This window comes from Apis cerana, linkage group LG2, assembly GCF_029169275.1.
Source record: "Apis cerana isolate GH-2021 linkage group LG2, AcerK_1.0, whole genome shotgun sequence".
In the NCBI taxonomy this organism is placed as follows: domain Eukaryota; kingdom Metazoa; phylum Arthropoda; class Insecta; order Hymenoptera; family Apidae; genus Apis; species Apis cerana.
Genome location: NC_083853.1, coordinates 7,261,111 through 7,278,200, shown reverse-complemented (window position 1 = coordinate 7,278,200; position 17,090 = coordinate 7,261,111). Strand labels below are relative to the sequence as shown.

Below are 17,090 nucleotides of genomic sequence, written 5' to 3'. Positions count from 1 at the left end.
TTCTTAAACCGTTTTTCACAATAAAGAAAAAACGTTCCGGAGAATCTTGTTCCAAAGGTCCTTGATGATTTCGTTTGATGAATTCGTATTCGAGCGATGAATAATCGTTTGATTAAAAAAAGAGAAATCGAAAAATTAGGAATACTTCGCGAGAATTGCACGTGCTTCGGGCGAATAGGCCGACTAATCCGGCGAGCGAGGGGTGAAAAGGATATTTAACGACGTCAAAAATTATATTTACCCGGAAGAGAGGAGAGAGGAGGATGAAATTAAAATGGAATTCCAGCTTTTATGTTTACTCGTAAAACAAGAACTTTTTAAAGGTTAAGAGATTTTTCTGCGCTTGACGAGCTGAAATAACGAACTAAATGGCGCTATAGTAATTTCACGGGCGCTACTTTTTTCGGTAAACGTACCCGTTGTGCTTATTAAACGGATGGTAAAGCGAGTTATTTAATGTACATAATCCTTAAATCTTCTGTTTAGCATATTTTTTCCCGCTTCCTCGTAACAAGTATCTCATTATTCAAATATAACGATACACGCGTCCTATGTTTCGAATATTATATCTACAACGAAACAATCCGAAACAATCTTTCAGAAGATATAAAACTTTCTTCGTTCCAACTCGTTACATTTCATTTTTCTTTTTTTTCTAAACTTATCTACTTCCATCGACACTCCTCCTCTTCCTCCTCCTCCTCGTCCAACACGAATAACCACGTTTAAAATTCTATTCTAATACTAGCCATCATTTTTTCCAAACGGTCGAAAATTCCAAACGTCAAACGTTGATCCCTTCTACTCGCTCCGATCGATTTCAATGAGGATCCGGAAGTTGCCTCTCTCTCCTCCCCTCCTCCGGAATTCGGGATCGCGTGGCAAAGTAATCGCACGGTGTAAACTCGACCGGCCATCCCGCGGAAACAGAATCTAATCCCGCGAACGCGCGTGACCGGAATCGCGACCCGATCACCATCCCCAAGAGGCCGCCGCCGAGCTGATTTCTCCCCTTGTCTCCTTTTCCCCCTCCCCTCTCCTTAATCGTTTCGACCCCGCCGCGTACAACGCTCAACGCCTCCACTTCAACCCCATTCCCGGCTTTTCCATCCCCTTTTCCAAACGCCGACCTCTTTATTTCCATCGTTCCAACGGCAAACGAGCGGCGAATCCTCGCTCGTTATTAATCGGCCGCCGACTATTGCTATCAACGACAGCCCCAAGACATTTGTATTCCGGGTGGAGAGGAATAGGCGGAGGGGAGTAAGCGCGGGACGAGTGGGGCGAGCTTTCGATCGTTGTTGATCGGTGTGAAGATTTTGATGGGGGAGAGATTTTAGAATGGTAGTTAATGATAGTTGATGGTTGGTCATTGTTTCCTTCTTTCTTTTCTTTTTTTCCATTTTTCAGAAATGGGTATAATAATTGCCAGAGATCGAATTACAATTTTTGCCCTGTATTTTAACGTCAGAAAAAACTTTGCTTTGATATTTCATTATTCGAAAGGAGGTTTAAAATAATTCATAATAAACTCTAAAAAGTAGTATAAAATTAATTTTTATTCCAATTTTTTACTTATATCGATGTTTTACATATCCCACAAAATTTGCCATTGCGTATAACAGATAATAATTATAAATTCTACGTTTGGCAAATAAAGTAACGATTTCTTAATCGTTATTAATCGCTGTCACCAATTGCTGTTTTCAACAACGATCCAAGGAGAAATTTGTATTTCGACTGGATAATGGAAGGAGGTATGGAATGATAGGGACGAGCATCTTGATGCTAGATTAATTCGAACATTTTGACAAGTTCGGGGAGAGGAATTTCTCGGCTAGCTTTAATATCGCCTCCTTTAATTCTTGATTGTTTGAAGGAAACACAGGCGCAGGTGCGCGGCTCGATCATTTCGGTCTCGAAGGATCCGAGGGGAATTATAATCAGAAACCGGTCGTGGCAAGAAATAAGGGATTGTCGACCTGATTTCTCCAAGTCGATATATATCCGTTGAATCAACGGATCAACCGTGTATACCGAAGAAAATTGATGAAGCTTTTATCGATTACACCGAACGGCCTCGAAATGAGGTGTCACGATTCCGAATTGTATTTTATTTGCCGTCATGATGGAGTAGCGTTTTAAACGATTCCGTTTAATTTTTTGATACCATTGTGGGTGGACGATCGAAGAATGAAATTTTGTCAATATAAAACGAGGATTACACAAATTTATGATAATTTCGTATAAATCGAAACTTGATAAAAAAAAACGTTCCAAAGAAACTTGCTAAAGTTGAAAAATATACATGTCTCTATCCAATTCTTCTCTTGGGATCTTCCCAACGTCGCTAAAACTTCAAGGGCGATAAAAATAATAACTTTGGTACAGAAAAATGCAACTCGTCGTCGAGTTTCTCTTGCCTATTAAAGGAATTGTTCATCTTCCATCGTTCCTAGATACGTTCCAGATACAGAGTAATATGAAGAGTGGAAAATCCAATTTAGCAGTTACGAATCGCCAAATAATACGATTGTGCAGGATCCCAGGTTCAAGAAAGGGGAAGAGAAACGTTCGATTCGATGCGCGCAAATCGCATTAAATAAAGAAGCAAGAAAGGTGTAGGGAAGCAAGAAAGGTCGTGATCGAAATTCGGTATTCGAAGCACGAATACCGAAAATAAAGCATACGTTCTTGAAACAAGATCAAAAGGAGAGCGGTCAGAAAATTTCTAACGTGTCCAGACCATCAAATTTTCGTCTGGATATACATCGAGACACCTAAGAGGTCGTTCGTTTCTTGGCTCTGGACCAATCGTCACGTCGTGCCGTCCGAATCGCGATAAGGTTTCTGGCTATGAGGCGCGTCCCGGGGCCTTTAAACGTCCTGCGAGGTTATTCTGGACGTCACTCGTCACTTCCGGGAGACGGCGACAAACAAGGTACACCTGTCAGCAACGTAATTGCCCCTTTCTTTGCTTCTTTGTAACTCTAGGATTATATTGTGACCCCTAATGCGCTTCGCGATTTAGCTGTTTAAACGAGCTAGAACACGGTATAGTATATCCCGTTTAACGAGTATTTTACATTGTGCGAGGGTCTAATTAACGTTTGCAAAGTGTAGCGTGTCCGACAGTTGATCTTCTCCCTTGTATTTATGGCGAGATTAGAGGATAATTTATCGTAAATGGGAGGGGGGGATTAAATGATAATTTAAAAAGTAATAGAATAAAATTGGAATTGGAAACGTTAAATGGAGCGTTTAAAAAAGGAAAAATGAAACTCAACGAATAATTAATTATTCGAACCGTTAAAATATTAACCCATTATCATTCCGATCGATAATCAAACGTCTTAGATCAGCTTTTCCCATCGATTCAGTTATTCCACGCGATGGAATCGAGGAATACGCGAAAGTTGAAAGTCAAGTTTGAAAAATTCTGACGAAATTCCTTTACGTAACGTGTCAAGCCGGAACAGAACGGGGTTAACACGAAAATTTTGCAATCCTCTTTTCTTTCACGCCAACACGTTTTTGCATTCTAATAAGCGGGACGATCTAATTGCCTAGGACCCCGAGGTTGTAACGCACGAAACCCCCAACGGCTCGCTTAATATACGAATTCCAGCTTGATTTATCGATGGCCTCTGCCGTATTCTAAGTGGCGGAGAGGTAGAGGTGGTACTCCACTTTATTACACGACGACTGAGGAGACCGCTATTTAAGACAGTCGAATGTAAGAAGAGTTCGTAAATCTCGTTTAAATGGCCCCAACGTACAGAGGGAGCAGGTGAAATATTAAAAGTTGTACATTAAGTAGATTTACACGTGGCGATATTCGGCCCCCCCTTCTCAATGGGATTAAATATCGAGCGGACGCGGCTTTAATGCCCGCCTCTAATGAATATACCTGACCACGCGATATTTATCACGTATCTCTAGACCGGTTAATGTGGAAGCACGCCAAATTGGAACATCTTGCGTCACTGCAATTTCGTGAACGTTCCTACGGTTTTAATTGAACCTTGACGACCGCATTGAGAAAGTTAGAAACGGTCTATATAAAACGGTTTATTATCGGTTATTATAGAGATACTTTTTCGAGAATTAGAGAGACCTTTAAACGGAGGAAGTTCAGATATCTTGTGAATAATGATCAAATGATTTTTATTATAGAGGAGATGTTTATAGAAAATTGTTATTTTGTTATCTTTCGCGATAAATATTTCCTAAACAAAATCAGACAAAGAAACTTTTCTTCTGATTGCTCTCACGATAGATTAAACTTTAAAAAAAAAATTTTCCTCCATAAAATGAAAGGAAGCAAATACAATTTGTCCCTCGCCCACCAAGAACCATGCACGGAAGCCTCTCATTCACGGTTAATCTTCCACCTCTTGTTCGCACGCATCGACACGTACAACCCGTATTCGTAACCGATACGTAATTTTCGTTTAACGGTCGACATTAACGCGGTCGTAACCGGTCCCTCTCTTTCTCTCTCCTCCCCCCTTATCACGGGATCATTAAACAAGTATCGTGGACGATAATTCCTTCGATCCATAAGCGTTCCATTCGGTCAAGCGTGGTAGTTTTACGGTCTTTTTCATAACCGTGGAGAGATCCATAAACTAAGCTCAACTTTACATTTCCACACACGCGGCTAAGCATCCGTCCATTGTGCTAATGCGAACTAAATATTTCCATTACCAACGTTAATGCCTCTCTCCGCTCGGTTACACCTGTGCACGTGCCACGTCTCCGCTCGTGTCTTGAAATATTGCCCGACGGCAAGACACAATAAATTCTATTTCATTTCCGTTCGCCGCAATTTGCGCCGGAAACAGTTTAAAGCGATGGATTTCACGCGTGGGAAAGAAGAGAAAAAGAAAGGAGAGGAGAGGAGAGGAAAGAAAAAGAGCAGCACGAGAGAATGAACGCACACGAAGCACGAAGAAATGAACGCGACAACGCTTGATTTACGAGTTGCCAGGCGTTGCGTGGATTTCCTTTTTTTTTTTTTCGTTTGTTTGTTTTTTGTTTAGAGGATACGAGCGATTTGCGTCGAGGAACGTTATTTTCGCGCGATTTCGTGATAAGGAATTGGAGGTAAAGATTGTTGGGGTAGAGTTTGTTTCGTTCGTGAAGGGGAATTAAATATCGCGAGGGATTACGATTATGATATATATATATATATATATATATATACAATTTTAGATAATTATTAAGAGGAAATAATAAATATATTTCGTTATATAGTTCTTATTACGATTAAAGAAATAGGGATAACTTTCTTCATTTTGAAGAATATTTTGTTTTTTTTTTATATATATTTTCCTAAAATTTATAAAATGTAACGTCTTTGTTCTATTCAGATATGATTGGCAAATAAGCAAAAGTGTTATCATTATAATAGCAATATATTTCTTCTAATATATTGTTTTTAAGAAAACGATTGTTTAAAAATCGCGTATTAAAATTATACAAGACTTATAAAATTTCCAAACCAAGAGGACCATCCTATCTTATTGGACCTCGAACGAAATTTACGAATTTCGATAACAATAGCCGATTCTTGAACGAAATTCTCGAACGTAACCGTATAGACAAGGATGGTCCTTATCGGCACGATCCACTTCTGCCCCCGTCTTCTTAACAGGATCTTTTGCTCGGCTTCTTCTTTCGAATCGAGTCGAGAGCTCGGCCGATTAAAAGCGAGCCACGGTTTCAATTAACGAAAGACAGTGGGCCGGCGTTAATCCGGGAACAATCGGTCCTCGGGTTGGCGATTAGGTGGGTGGCGGAGATCGGCCGGCCGCGAACTTTGAATTAATTAAATTCCCGTAATTTCGTATCTGCTTTCCGCACACGTGCCCCCGAACCCGGAAGTTCGATCGTGGAAAATATCGAACCGCACCCACCCAAGGTGGGAATGAAGCCGTATCGGGTCACGACGAGATTGAGTCACTCTTGAGGAAAGAATTCCACTTTTTCTCATCGAAGGAAAGCATTCCTTCCCGTTTCCTTTTTTCCCTTTATTTGCGCGGGACTTGTTGAGATTTCAAAAATACAACTACTTTGTTTTTTCATCGATCGACGAGTCAAGCATCGAGGAATTACCTTTTGTAAAGTTTAAATCAGGCAGTTAATATTAGAAGATTGGATAAGTTTGGTTTATTTTTAGAATATAGATTATTCTTTCGTATCATTATTACGCGTCGGTAATAAAACAATATTTATTTATATTGAACGATGAAGTGTCATTTGAAGTATGTAAATATAATCCATCTCGAAGATGGAACGATAGAGAAAAAGAAGTGAATGAATGAGTAAAAAGGAATTTTGTTTGTTTTCGAGCCGAAAATCGAGGGAGGAGCCAAACGAATAAATCGAACTTACGACAATTTCGAAAAAAATTTCCAACGATCGAAATATTCCGCGACAATTAAGCGGAAATCGAGATTTGAATAATTTCACTCGATAGCTGGGATTAAAGAATGATCATCGAACTGAAGGGAGGGAACGAATCGCTCGTCGCCCGCGTAATATTCGATTTACGGACTGTCGATGGAAAACGTTTTTCAATGAGCGTTTTCGCGAACCCCCGCCCGTTTCCCTGACATTTGTCAACCGTTTCTCGTTCCTCCTTTTCGTCGGACGGTTTTGAAATTGCCGCGACGAAATCGATTGCTACCGCGAGATATAATTCCTGGTTGATATACTTCTGATATACTTCGATCATTTTAATCGCAACAGTTGGATACATTCGTTTCATCCCTTAAATGTAACGTTTTATAAATGACGACTATTCTAACTAATAATGAACCATTAACATTAATAATATTAATAAATTAAATTTGTCTCTATTAAAACAAGTTTAATACTTAAACTTTTATAATTGTAGATTAAATATAAACTGCATTATAGGTAATAATCTTTTTTATTTTGTATATCAACTTATTTATTAGAATATCTTTTGTTATTTCACAAGAAAGTCAATCATTTCCACGTAGAAAAGGAAATATTCAAGGAAGTAACAACAGTTAAAATTAAACTGAATTAGAGCGAAAATCGATGACAAAGTAACAAGCATCCATGGCAATTTTCAAAGCATTATTTTCTCTCCCATTATATTACATGCACGTCACATCGGAAACACGGATGGTCGCCGTGCACGTTTATACGACACGGCATGCGCAATTTATTTTTTCACGTGGCTTGACATGTGCCTCACCTCGTGTGTACGCATCCGCGTCTTAATTTACGTAAATAACGTGGCCGTGTACGCTCTTATATGCCCCCTCCGAGGAGAGGATTGCGCATCGTCGCGGATAATTTAACCCCGCGGATGTTATTCCCCCGCGAGTCTGAGTTTTATTACCTCCGTAGAAATTACACGGTTTCCAGAACCACCCTCTTCCTTCGCCCGACAAAAATTCCACCCTTACGTGCCCTCTCCTGTCGTAATCCGTCACCATCGTTCGATGCGACGTTCCCGACTCCTTTAACACCGAGACACGTTAATATCGCGTGACAAAGCTCCATCCCTCTTCTTCAATTTTATTGATACGGCGATTTGAATTTAAGAGCGGAATAAATGGAGAATAAAATCTGGAACGATTGCCGATTCGATTTTCAACGAATAAAAATGTGAATTGTAGTTCAATGCGATTTGAAAATATTTTTTTCCTTTATCTACCATCATTTATAACATTTATTCGCTTCATTATTTAAATAAACGATATTTACTTACGATTACATTCATCATATCTCAATTACTTAAACTTATATTGAAATTACAGTCACAGATTTAACTTTGATCCTTCGTATTTTTTGGAAAAAATAGGAGAAAAAAGTAAAAAAATTTTGTCATCGAAGATCACTCAGTACATAGAAAAAACTGTGATATTGAAATCGCTTTTTGTTTTATCCCGATATCTCGATTAGTTGCGGAGATACAAGGATTCAAAAGTATCCACGATGCGTCACAAGCGCAGAAATTATGAATGGGCCCGCGACCTACACTTTTTCCTGGAAATGCGTACTACACTCTTCCAGGAATCGCGTCTGTCACTTGTCTGGACTTTGAGATAGGTCAGTGAGAGAAGGCGCGAGCGAGAGGTCCGAGTAAGAAACGAGGACGGAGACAGTAAACGCTTAAAAATTACCCTTTTCTTTACACGACGATATCTCGGGAACCGGAAGTCGTATCGAGATAAATGAAAAAGCATTTTAAAGAGGAAGGTTCCGCGCTTCTAACGATCCTTCATTCGTTGACCGGAAGTTATTATCTTCGGAGTTATAGCGATTCAAACTTTCTCTAATTTTAATACGGTTGAATCGAGTTTTAAGATAACTTTTACGCGATGAAAAAGTTGTTTCCGTTGAAATATTTAATACGTGCTTTTCTCCATTCGTCGTTCTAAAAAGTAATCGCGTCAAATATTCGTGTTCCGCGTGTTTCCTATTCTGACGTAGAGGATTTTTCTTCACGGCTACCTCAATTCTGCGAATTTGTTACATTTCTTTTAAAGAAAGTTTCGGGGCGCAGGTACATTCCACGGGACACTCAGACAGTGGAAAAATCACTCGGTTGGATACAAGGAAAAAACAAAATCTACCGTGTATTTTGTTATTTCCAGTTGCTTTCAATCTAGGCCGGGTAAAAACTTTTAGAATTTGTCAACGACGTTAGGGTGCTTTTCCCCTGGAAAAGAAATGTTTCCTCGTGAAATATATTATTCGGATTAAAAGTAAGTGGCGATACGTCGTTTTTCATCCCTTATTGGCGAGAATGCTGTTGCGTTAAAATAAAAATTGTGATTTTTCATTATATTTTTATTTGTGTAAATGTATATCGTTCCATGCACTCAAAATTTAAACTTGAACTTCGACTTTAAAAATTAATGTCTTGGATTAAAGTTTAAAAGATAAATTCTTTTATTCTGAAAAACGTGAAACATTTTTTTCAATCGAAAACGAATACCTCCTTCCATTATTATCCAGAATTATCCTTTTATAATTTTTTATGAACCATTTCATCCTCCGTATATTTCACGTTGAATCATCTTAAGGGAATTTTTATCCTCTATTAATACCCACATAAGAATAGATATCAAGAGAGAACCGACTAAGAATCTGTCGACAACTATACCAATTAGTTAACTCATCCCCTTAAGAGTTAAAATATCCATGCTCGAATTTCCATTGGCGTCTCTATCCACTCCTTCCGCCTCTCGTAACAAGTCTAATTTTACTACAATTCTCCCAAAGTAAATTCTCAACCAGCACAGAATCCACATTGCCGAGTATTCGTAATATTTCGTAATTGTATCTATTCTACGTTGAAATATATCACGTTACAAAAATATATAAGTAACAAATTATCCGTTCTTATAATAATTTTCAAACATAGATACAACAACTCGAGAATAAATATATAATGAAATAAATATACACAAGTTATGAATTTCAAATTACTTGAAAATCTCGTTTGCGTACATTTTTCGATCCTCCAGCTCGAAGGATACGCAGCTGACGCCGCGTGGTAAACACATCTCATCCACGAACCGGACAACGGTAATTCCATCAACGAGAAGTGCACCGAAGCTCGATTCTCGGGGCTCGATCCAAAGCGATCCTCTCTCGCCATTCTTGAGTTATAAATAGCGGAATATCTAAGAGACACATAGGGTCGTGCGCGAGCGAGGATGAATATACGGATAAAAGAAGAGGGGCCGAGTAAGGAGGGACAGAATGAAGTAACCGGGCCACCTGACCACGTCGCTCATCTCATTGAGATCCTCATAACAGCTGCACCGGTCGGTCAATGGGGAGATCACCCCGCGGATCGGCCAATTGTGTCCCTGGTTTAAATTAGCCGAGCCAATGGCGGCCGTGTGCCGCTTCAACCGTGGACCAACCGTGCTTCGCGAAATTGTCAGAGGAACTGTGGCCGGGCCACGCTTGGTAAATTCATTGGAATCGCGACTGGATCCAACTATAGTACGTACCCGCCTAACGATGCCCTCCCTCCCTCTCCGATCTGGTTCACCGCTTCGAATGGACCGCTCTAAAACGCGCGCGAGAGCGCGGTCTGCGAGGGAATTTTATGAGGACCCAACCGTTCCCGAATGGGAAATTGCCACGAGGAGGAGGAGGAGGAGGAGATTGCGAACGGTGGACCGTGGAAAATAGAACGGGGGATGAAAGATAAATTTGAAAAAGAAAGATCATTTTTTTTCTTTTATCTCTTTGTTACCTTTTCTCTTTCTCTCTCTCTCTCTCTCCTTTTCGAGAATGGTTTAGTGATTCGTTCGGGGATCGGAATGAAAGTAGAGTGGTTTTGAGAGTGGATTAGAGTTGATACGATAGGATATGGGTTAAAATGGTTTTTTGCGAAACCGAGTACGATTTCTTTCTGTGGGATGATTTTTTTCTTTTTTTTCTCTCTCTCTTTTTTTTCTCCCATTGACTATTGGATCTAACGAGAGGATACGCAGGGCTATTGAGAGTCAAAGGGTTTGAAAAAGGTTTTTTCGCGTGAGAACGAATTTTTTTATGTCCCGAAAATTGTAAGTTATTAGTAATCATCTATAATTGCAACTTTATATAAACATTAATAATTGTTTCAAACGTGTTCCAGCAGGATTCCCAAAATCCATGTTAGACAGGTAGAACAGAATTACAGAAGCTGTCCAAAGATCGTTTAGAACGGCTCTGCATGGTACACCAGCGCAGCGAAACGCGACGGAAGCGTAACGAACGATTGCAACGGTGTTGTATAAATGCAGCGTTGCTAATGTTAAATCGTCAGCCAGGTAATTACATGCAAATAGCGGCGGCCACTGTTTAAACACCGGCCATGCTTGCAGTCCACCGTCGATCTTCTCGTTCCGACCGACCGCCGAAACGCGTTCCCTTTTAAAACCACCCCTCTCTCGTGTTCCTCCCCCACTCGATAGGCTCATTTTTTGTAAATACGAACCTTTCATCGCGGAACGACATTAACGGCAAATTGGTGTCCAACATCTTTCTCTTTTTCTCTCTCTTTTTCTCTTTTTCGCGTCACGAAGAGTCGTTAATTTTCGGTAAATTTTGATTCGATTTCGCCTCCTCTCTTCCCCTATAAGCTGTGTTGTGCAATAGATACGTTAATAATGTCGGCTCCGTATATAATTTGAGCAGAGCGTCGCCGTGGAAACTCTATTATACCCGCGCTACCATTATCCCAATAACCAGTTGTATGAATATTTTGCAGGAAGTAAGGATTTTTGCCGTGTATCCGGGTTGACTTTGAAGGTAGGAACGTTTCGATACGAGGCGGGAAGGGGTAGTTAGTTAGTTACGTAGGGTAGCGTGTGTGGATGTAATATCGGGGATGTAAAATTGGTAACAGTGATTGTATGGATTTTTTCTGCGAGATGAAATAGTTTGTCGCGTTTTATTCGCGTGTTTTATATTATTATAGGGTAAATTTTAGGAATTGAAAAAGAAATTTAAATCTTGTTATCGCGATTGCATCGATTGATTTTTCATTGGAGCTGGCTGGCTTTCGCGAATTGATAAAAATTCCACAGATTTATTACTGTTATTCTATTGCGTGTATCGTTTTTACATATCGATGGGATAAAAGTTGATTAATAGACAAGAGATCTGTAGTAGATGCGGGCGTTTAACCGCGATTCATTAACTGAAAAATTCATTTCGCTGGCGCATGGAAAATGGAATATTAAATCACGTGGATGGTATCGTATGATTTTTCATTAACTCATCCTTCTCCCACGAATCGGTGAAGATTAATTCGTGGAAACGTTTCGTTATCTGTTACAGTGATAGGCAATTAAAAAGTATCTATATATCATATGTTCCATATATTACATCGAATATATGGTATGAAATTTGATTAATGTACAACCAAGATTCGATCTATCGATTGAAAAAAATTAATTAACCCTTATCTCACTTCGCGTCGCCATCAAATATTCGAGATTTGACGATATTCATATTCATCGATCCAAAATATACACATATTCCTCACGTAGCGTAGCATTTCTTTTGTTTCTCCATTCTCCATCCGAATCTTATTAATCAAAGAGAGACGCTTTATATTAATACGCGAAGGAAAAAAGAAAATATCCACAAAAAACTTTATTCCACGGCGCTTAAACCCTTTTTCACCGCGTATAATCTTCAATTAAACAGGCTCAGTTTGTTTCAACCGAAACGTTTCGAAACTTAATTATAATTATACGTACGTATATATATATATATCCATAATTATATTTCCACGATTCACGAGCACGAATTTTTCTCATTTCTCTCCCCTTCCCCCCCCTCATCCTGCGCTCTTCGTCGCAACGTTTTCCATAAAACTTTGGCGAAAATAAACATTCACCGTGGAAAGCGCGAGACAGCCAATTAAATTCGTTCAGAATTACGTAGCGCGGCCGAGAATTATGCATCGGTCAGAATATTCATCTCTTTATCCGAACCGGGCCGGCCAACAAAGCGACACGGTAAAACGAATCGCGGCGTGTAATAACGCGCCATAAATCTGACCCGGGGACCGGGACAATGGAGGGACAGAGAGAAAAATGCGAGTGATACAAAGAACGCGATGCAGCGATGGCTAAACAGGGCTGACAGAGAGAGACAGAGCGAGGGGTGGGTGGATGGGTGGAGAGAAACAACAACGAGTCGTGAAAGGAACGAAAACCGCCATCGCTGCGTAGGTTTCTTTCAACGGAGCGATGATGTTCTCTCGTGATCTGACTTCTTTTTTTTTTTTTAAGGGGCTTAATGAGCATTGTCTGCGATTTTTCTAATTTGCATTAGAAGGATGATAGAGTAATTTACGGAGTCTTGACTGTGTGTCTCGATAAACGAAATGGATATAATGGAGCGTACGCATTATTCATCCGATTCAAACGGAACGATTTATTTTTCTTTGTTACCGTTTCTAATTCCCTCTTTCGAATATAATTGTTAGGATTTTTCTTCGAAACTGAGGAGGAAGTAACAACGATAGGAAAATAGGAAGCATGATAACGGAGAAGAGAGGATAACGGAATTTTTGTACCAGTGAAATGTTTAAAAGGAATAATTGAATTTTTTTGTAGTAGAAAGAAAAAAAATTCTTTTTCATTCAATCCAATTTCTTTTGAAACTGGATTAAAACCAGACTAAAAGAAATAAATTTTTGAAAGCTATCTTTGAAAGCTTCCATCCATTTAATATGAATTTCAAAATGTAGAAAGATTCGCGTTAAATAATTTTATTTTATTTTATTCTTTTTTTCTTTTTTCAAACTACATCGCAAATTTCATCGAAATCATCGACTATTCGCTCTTTATTAATTTCTCGCTTGATAATATAATTTTCTCTCTCTCTTTTTTCCTTTCCTTTTTTAATTACCACACTGCATAACATTTATATCGAATCATTTCGGTGATCCATTAAACTAATTTAAATACAGCATTTCACATTCGCACCAATTACAACGCCATCGGCATATAAAACTCTCTTTCCCCGTTAATCCCAAATAATCCAACCAAATCTATTACACAACGTAATTTCAAACTTTTTAACTCTTCGTTACAAATTTTATTACCTTTCCCTTTTTTCCAACCAACGATATTCCATCAATCTTTCCTTTTCCCTCCCCAGCAAGAAAATTTTCACAAGATTCATTTCTGTCGCGACTCGAGCCCCACTCGTCCCGACAAAACTTCTTCGCGGCCTCGTTTCAAAAAATCAAGGAAGGAGGAACAGAGGAGAAACATCTAAAAACATCCTCGAAAAGCTGGCAAGGGTAGGCAGCGGCGCGCCATAACGGAATAGAGCCATCCACGGGCGGGCAAATAGCGGGGAATTTATAGGAGCGTTAGCATCGCCGCGGGGTGAACGCGATATTGGCAGCGCGGGGGGAGGGCGGACCACCGCGTTGCGGCCAGCTACGGTAAATAAATGGACAATATCATCGCTGTCGTAAAAATAATTGCCGGCCAAGCGCACGGCCACGACCGATTATTGCTGGTCGCGGCAATTAGTCGTCGCGAGTTGATGCGCCCCGACTAACACTTTATTGCCGCTTACTGCGGATTTTTGCCGTCCGGAATCAGCGCGACCGCCTCTCCCTCCGCCTCTTATGCGGCCGCGTTATTGCCGCGATCGTTGTTTCAACTGCGATCCCGTGTTCGGTTTGGATCCAGTGTAGGAGATCGAGAAGGGACCAGGCTTCGAAAGAAGGAGGAAGGTAGAAAGAGACATATCCATAACGTGTGTGCGTAAATGTTAATAGTTTCGAAAACCTGTATTCCTTGCACGAATTTTGAACAGAAAGTAAAACTGAATCGCATCGATTCAAAGAATGATTGGAAATTAAAATTCACACGAATCCTCGCAAAGATTATTTCTACGGATATATTCCAATGGTAATAAAATTTTTCTAGTGATGCTTTTATCACGAGTTTACGAAACCACGTGTATCATATCACAAGTTTAACCGTCGAATTTCGGTTTCGGGATCCGGAAGCAGAATTTCGTCGGGACAAAGCGGGATCGGCCGTATGATAGGCGCAGATCAAACGGCGTTCCAAAGTTATCGGGAACGCGGTGCAAGATCCGGCGAAGCGTGTCGGTGGTGAGAAACCGAGTTCGCACGGGCCACCGTTAACGTTGGACAAAGGACAGGGGATAATGGACAATGGTCACTATAGTTTACTCCAGGTGAATTAAGCTCGTGCCAGGCGTGCCAAGTCTCGCCGCAATTCGCCTTCGGCCGCCTCCCCAAGATCAGGTGGAAATTGAACGCGCACGATGGCCTTGATGCTTGCCTACCTTGAATCGACGATTATTCGTCTCCGAAAATACCCGAAATTTTATCTATACGCCAAATATTATATATTGGACGAATGTTTGATTTGGAACTTAATAGCGAATAATCATTCGCGATAATATTTTTAAAAAATGTAACGAGGATTTAATATTTCGTTATGGTATTGAACATCGAGAGCAATAACAAGTTCTTTACGTTTCCCCCCTCAACGAGATTTTTATGGATCTTCCGAGGCATTGTAAAGATATAATTCGTTAGTGAAAATTACGAAAGTGTTTGACGAAGTTCCACTTTTTATAAAAGCGATTTAACAGGAATAATTTCGTTTACTTGGTAAAGTAAATTTATAAAATTTTAACGAAGAAAACGTTGATTCTGTAACTAAGCTTGTAATAATTGATCAAGACGAAATTCGAAAAGGAAGATTGATCCACGAGAACATTTCTTTTTTTCATTTTCTCGTTGATTCGCTAAAAAGACTAACCCTATTCCTCCTATTTGTAACGAAATTCTCAGAAGAATGGCCGAATGAATAAAAAATTATCGAATCAGGATTAAAGCAACGTTTTAAATTTACGAGAAGCTCGTTGTAAAGAATTTTCAGATACAAGTGGCCGTAATTCGAGTTAAAGTGGAAGTCGCATGCGTACAAGTCGAGTCAGCGATTCCCCCGTGAAAAATTACAACGTAAGGGAAATAACGACGTAGATAGTATGGATAGCGTGAAGTATGGGGACACGGAATGGGGGAGATATAATGGGTTAAGTTTCATCGTCGTGCATCGACGAATTTCCGGGTCGAGCTAGCGCTAACGCGGTGCTTCCAAGGGAGTACCACGGGCTCTTCTTGGGTAACCAAGTTAAGTTGTTAATTTTCACGTGCATGCTTCACGCTCGGCTTGAATTTCTTATGTGGCCTTGACACAACGCGTTCCTTCTCCCAACATGGAACAACTTTATTACACCTTCGTATCGTTAAATCTTCTATTGTTTTAATTAAAAAGGAACAACTTTGGTAAAAGTATATTTAATAAATTACTAAATAAGTAGGTACGTTTGTTTTCATTTTACAGGGGAGGGAAAGAATTAATAGAACGATATAAGATAAAATTCAACGTTGAATTCCTATTTTGCCTCGTTCCGGATGATCGCATGTAAAATTCACGCATTCGTGGTTTCGCTCGTTTCCCTTCCTTGTTTCGCGATCGATGCCGTTTAAAATTTAACCCAATATTTCTACCCAATTCTAACCTAGTGAACCGCCAATTCTCATATCCAAATTCCAACCTTCCCCCTTTCGAAACCGTGCGAAAAGGCGAAAAAAAACACGTTCATTTTCTCATCGAAGGGTCAAACATCAAAGGTTTCCTTCTCCTCTGAAAAGAAGAATCCAATTCTACCTTTCGAAAAGGCATTGAGAAACATCGAATAAAGCGATCCGCCAATTCTAAATCGAGGCTCAAAGGCACTAACTTCGGAACCACCGAATTTGGTTCCCCGATCCGTGGTATCTTTTTAATCGCGTCAAGTACAGAAGAGAGAGAGAGAGAACGATCAGCATCGAGTCAGATAGCCGCGTTTCAACGAAGCGAAACAGGTTTTCCCCATACATCCTTCTCTCTCCCCCTCCCCCTTTATCCATCCTCCATCGTCTCTCTCTTCTACACGCACGCACGAACGCACGCGTGTCCTCGTCATCTTTTTACTCCATCCCACCCTCCCTCGTCCTGCCGTCGTCTCGTTCTACCGTTTTATCATGTTGTCAGCACGGTGGGCGGCTATTACGTCCAAGTTATGGCCAATATTTGTCACGTCTTATCGCCTGCTCGCATCTTAAGCACGGAGAATTAAACGTGTAATCGGATGGTTATTATCTTGTTAACGACGGATGCGAAGAACGAAGTCGTCGCGGTCGCCTATGGCTTTCAAACCTGGGCCCCAGATTTTCGAACGCGATCATCACGTATTATTATCCGAGGCGGCTTCGTTAAGAGGACAGTTACGAGGCTTTGGTTCGCAGCTACGCAGGATTATGAAACGCGCCCAGACGAGGGAACAAATTGCTCGTATTATACGTCGGCTTTTAAAGAATTTTTAGTGGATCGTTAAATTAATTATGATGACAAGGGATATCGAAGGTGTAACATCGTGTTAGAGAATACGTAAAGAACGTAGTGTTTGTTTTAATTCGTTGGAATTAGTATTTATAGTATCGTCGCTAGGAAACCGGACCAACATGAATTCCCACGTAG

General features: G+C 40.1%; 1 protein-coding gene across 14 annotated transcripts in view; it reads right to left on the bottom strand.

The window, feature by feature from the left end:
- LOC107996734 (RNA-binding protein Musashi homolog Rbp6) overlaps positions 1 to 17,090 on the bottom strand; it is a 744,804-nt gene that overhangs the window by 479,116 nt on the left and 248,598 nt on the right. The window lies entirely within an intron of this gene.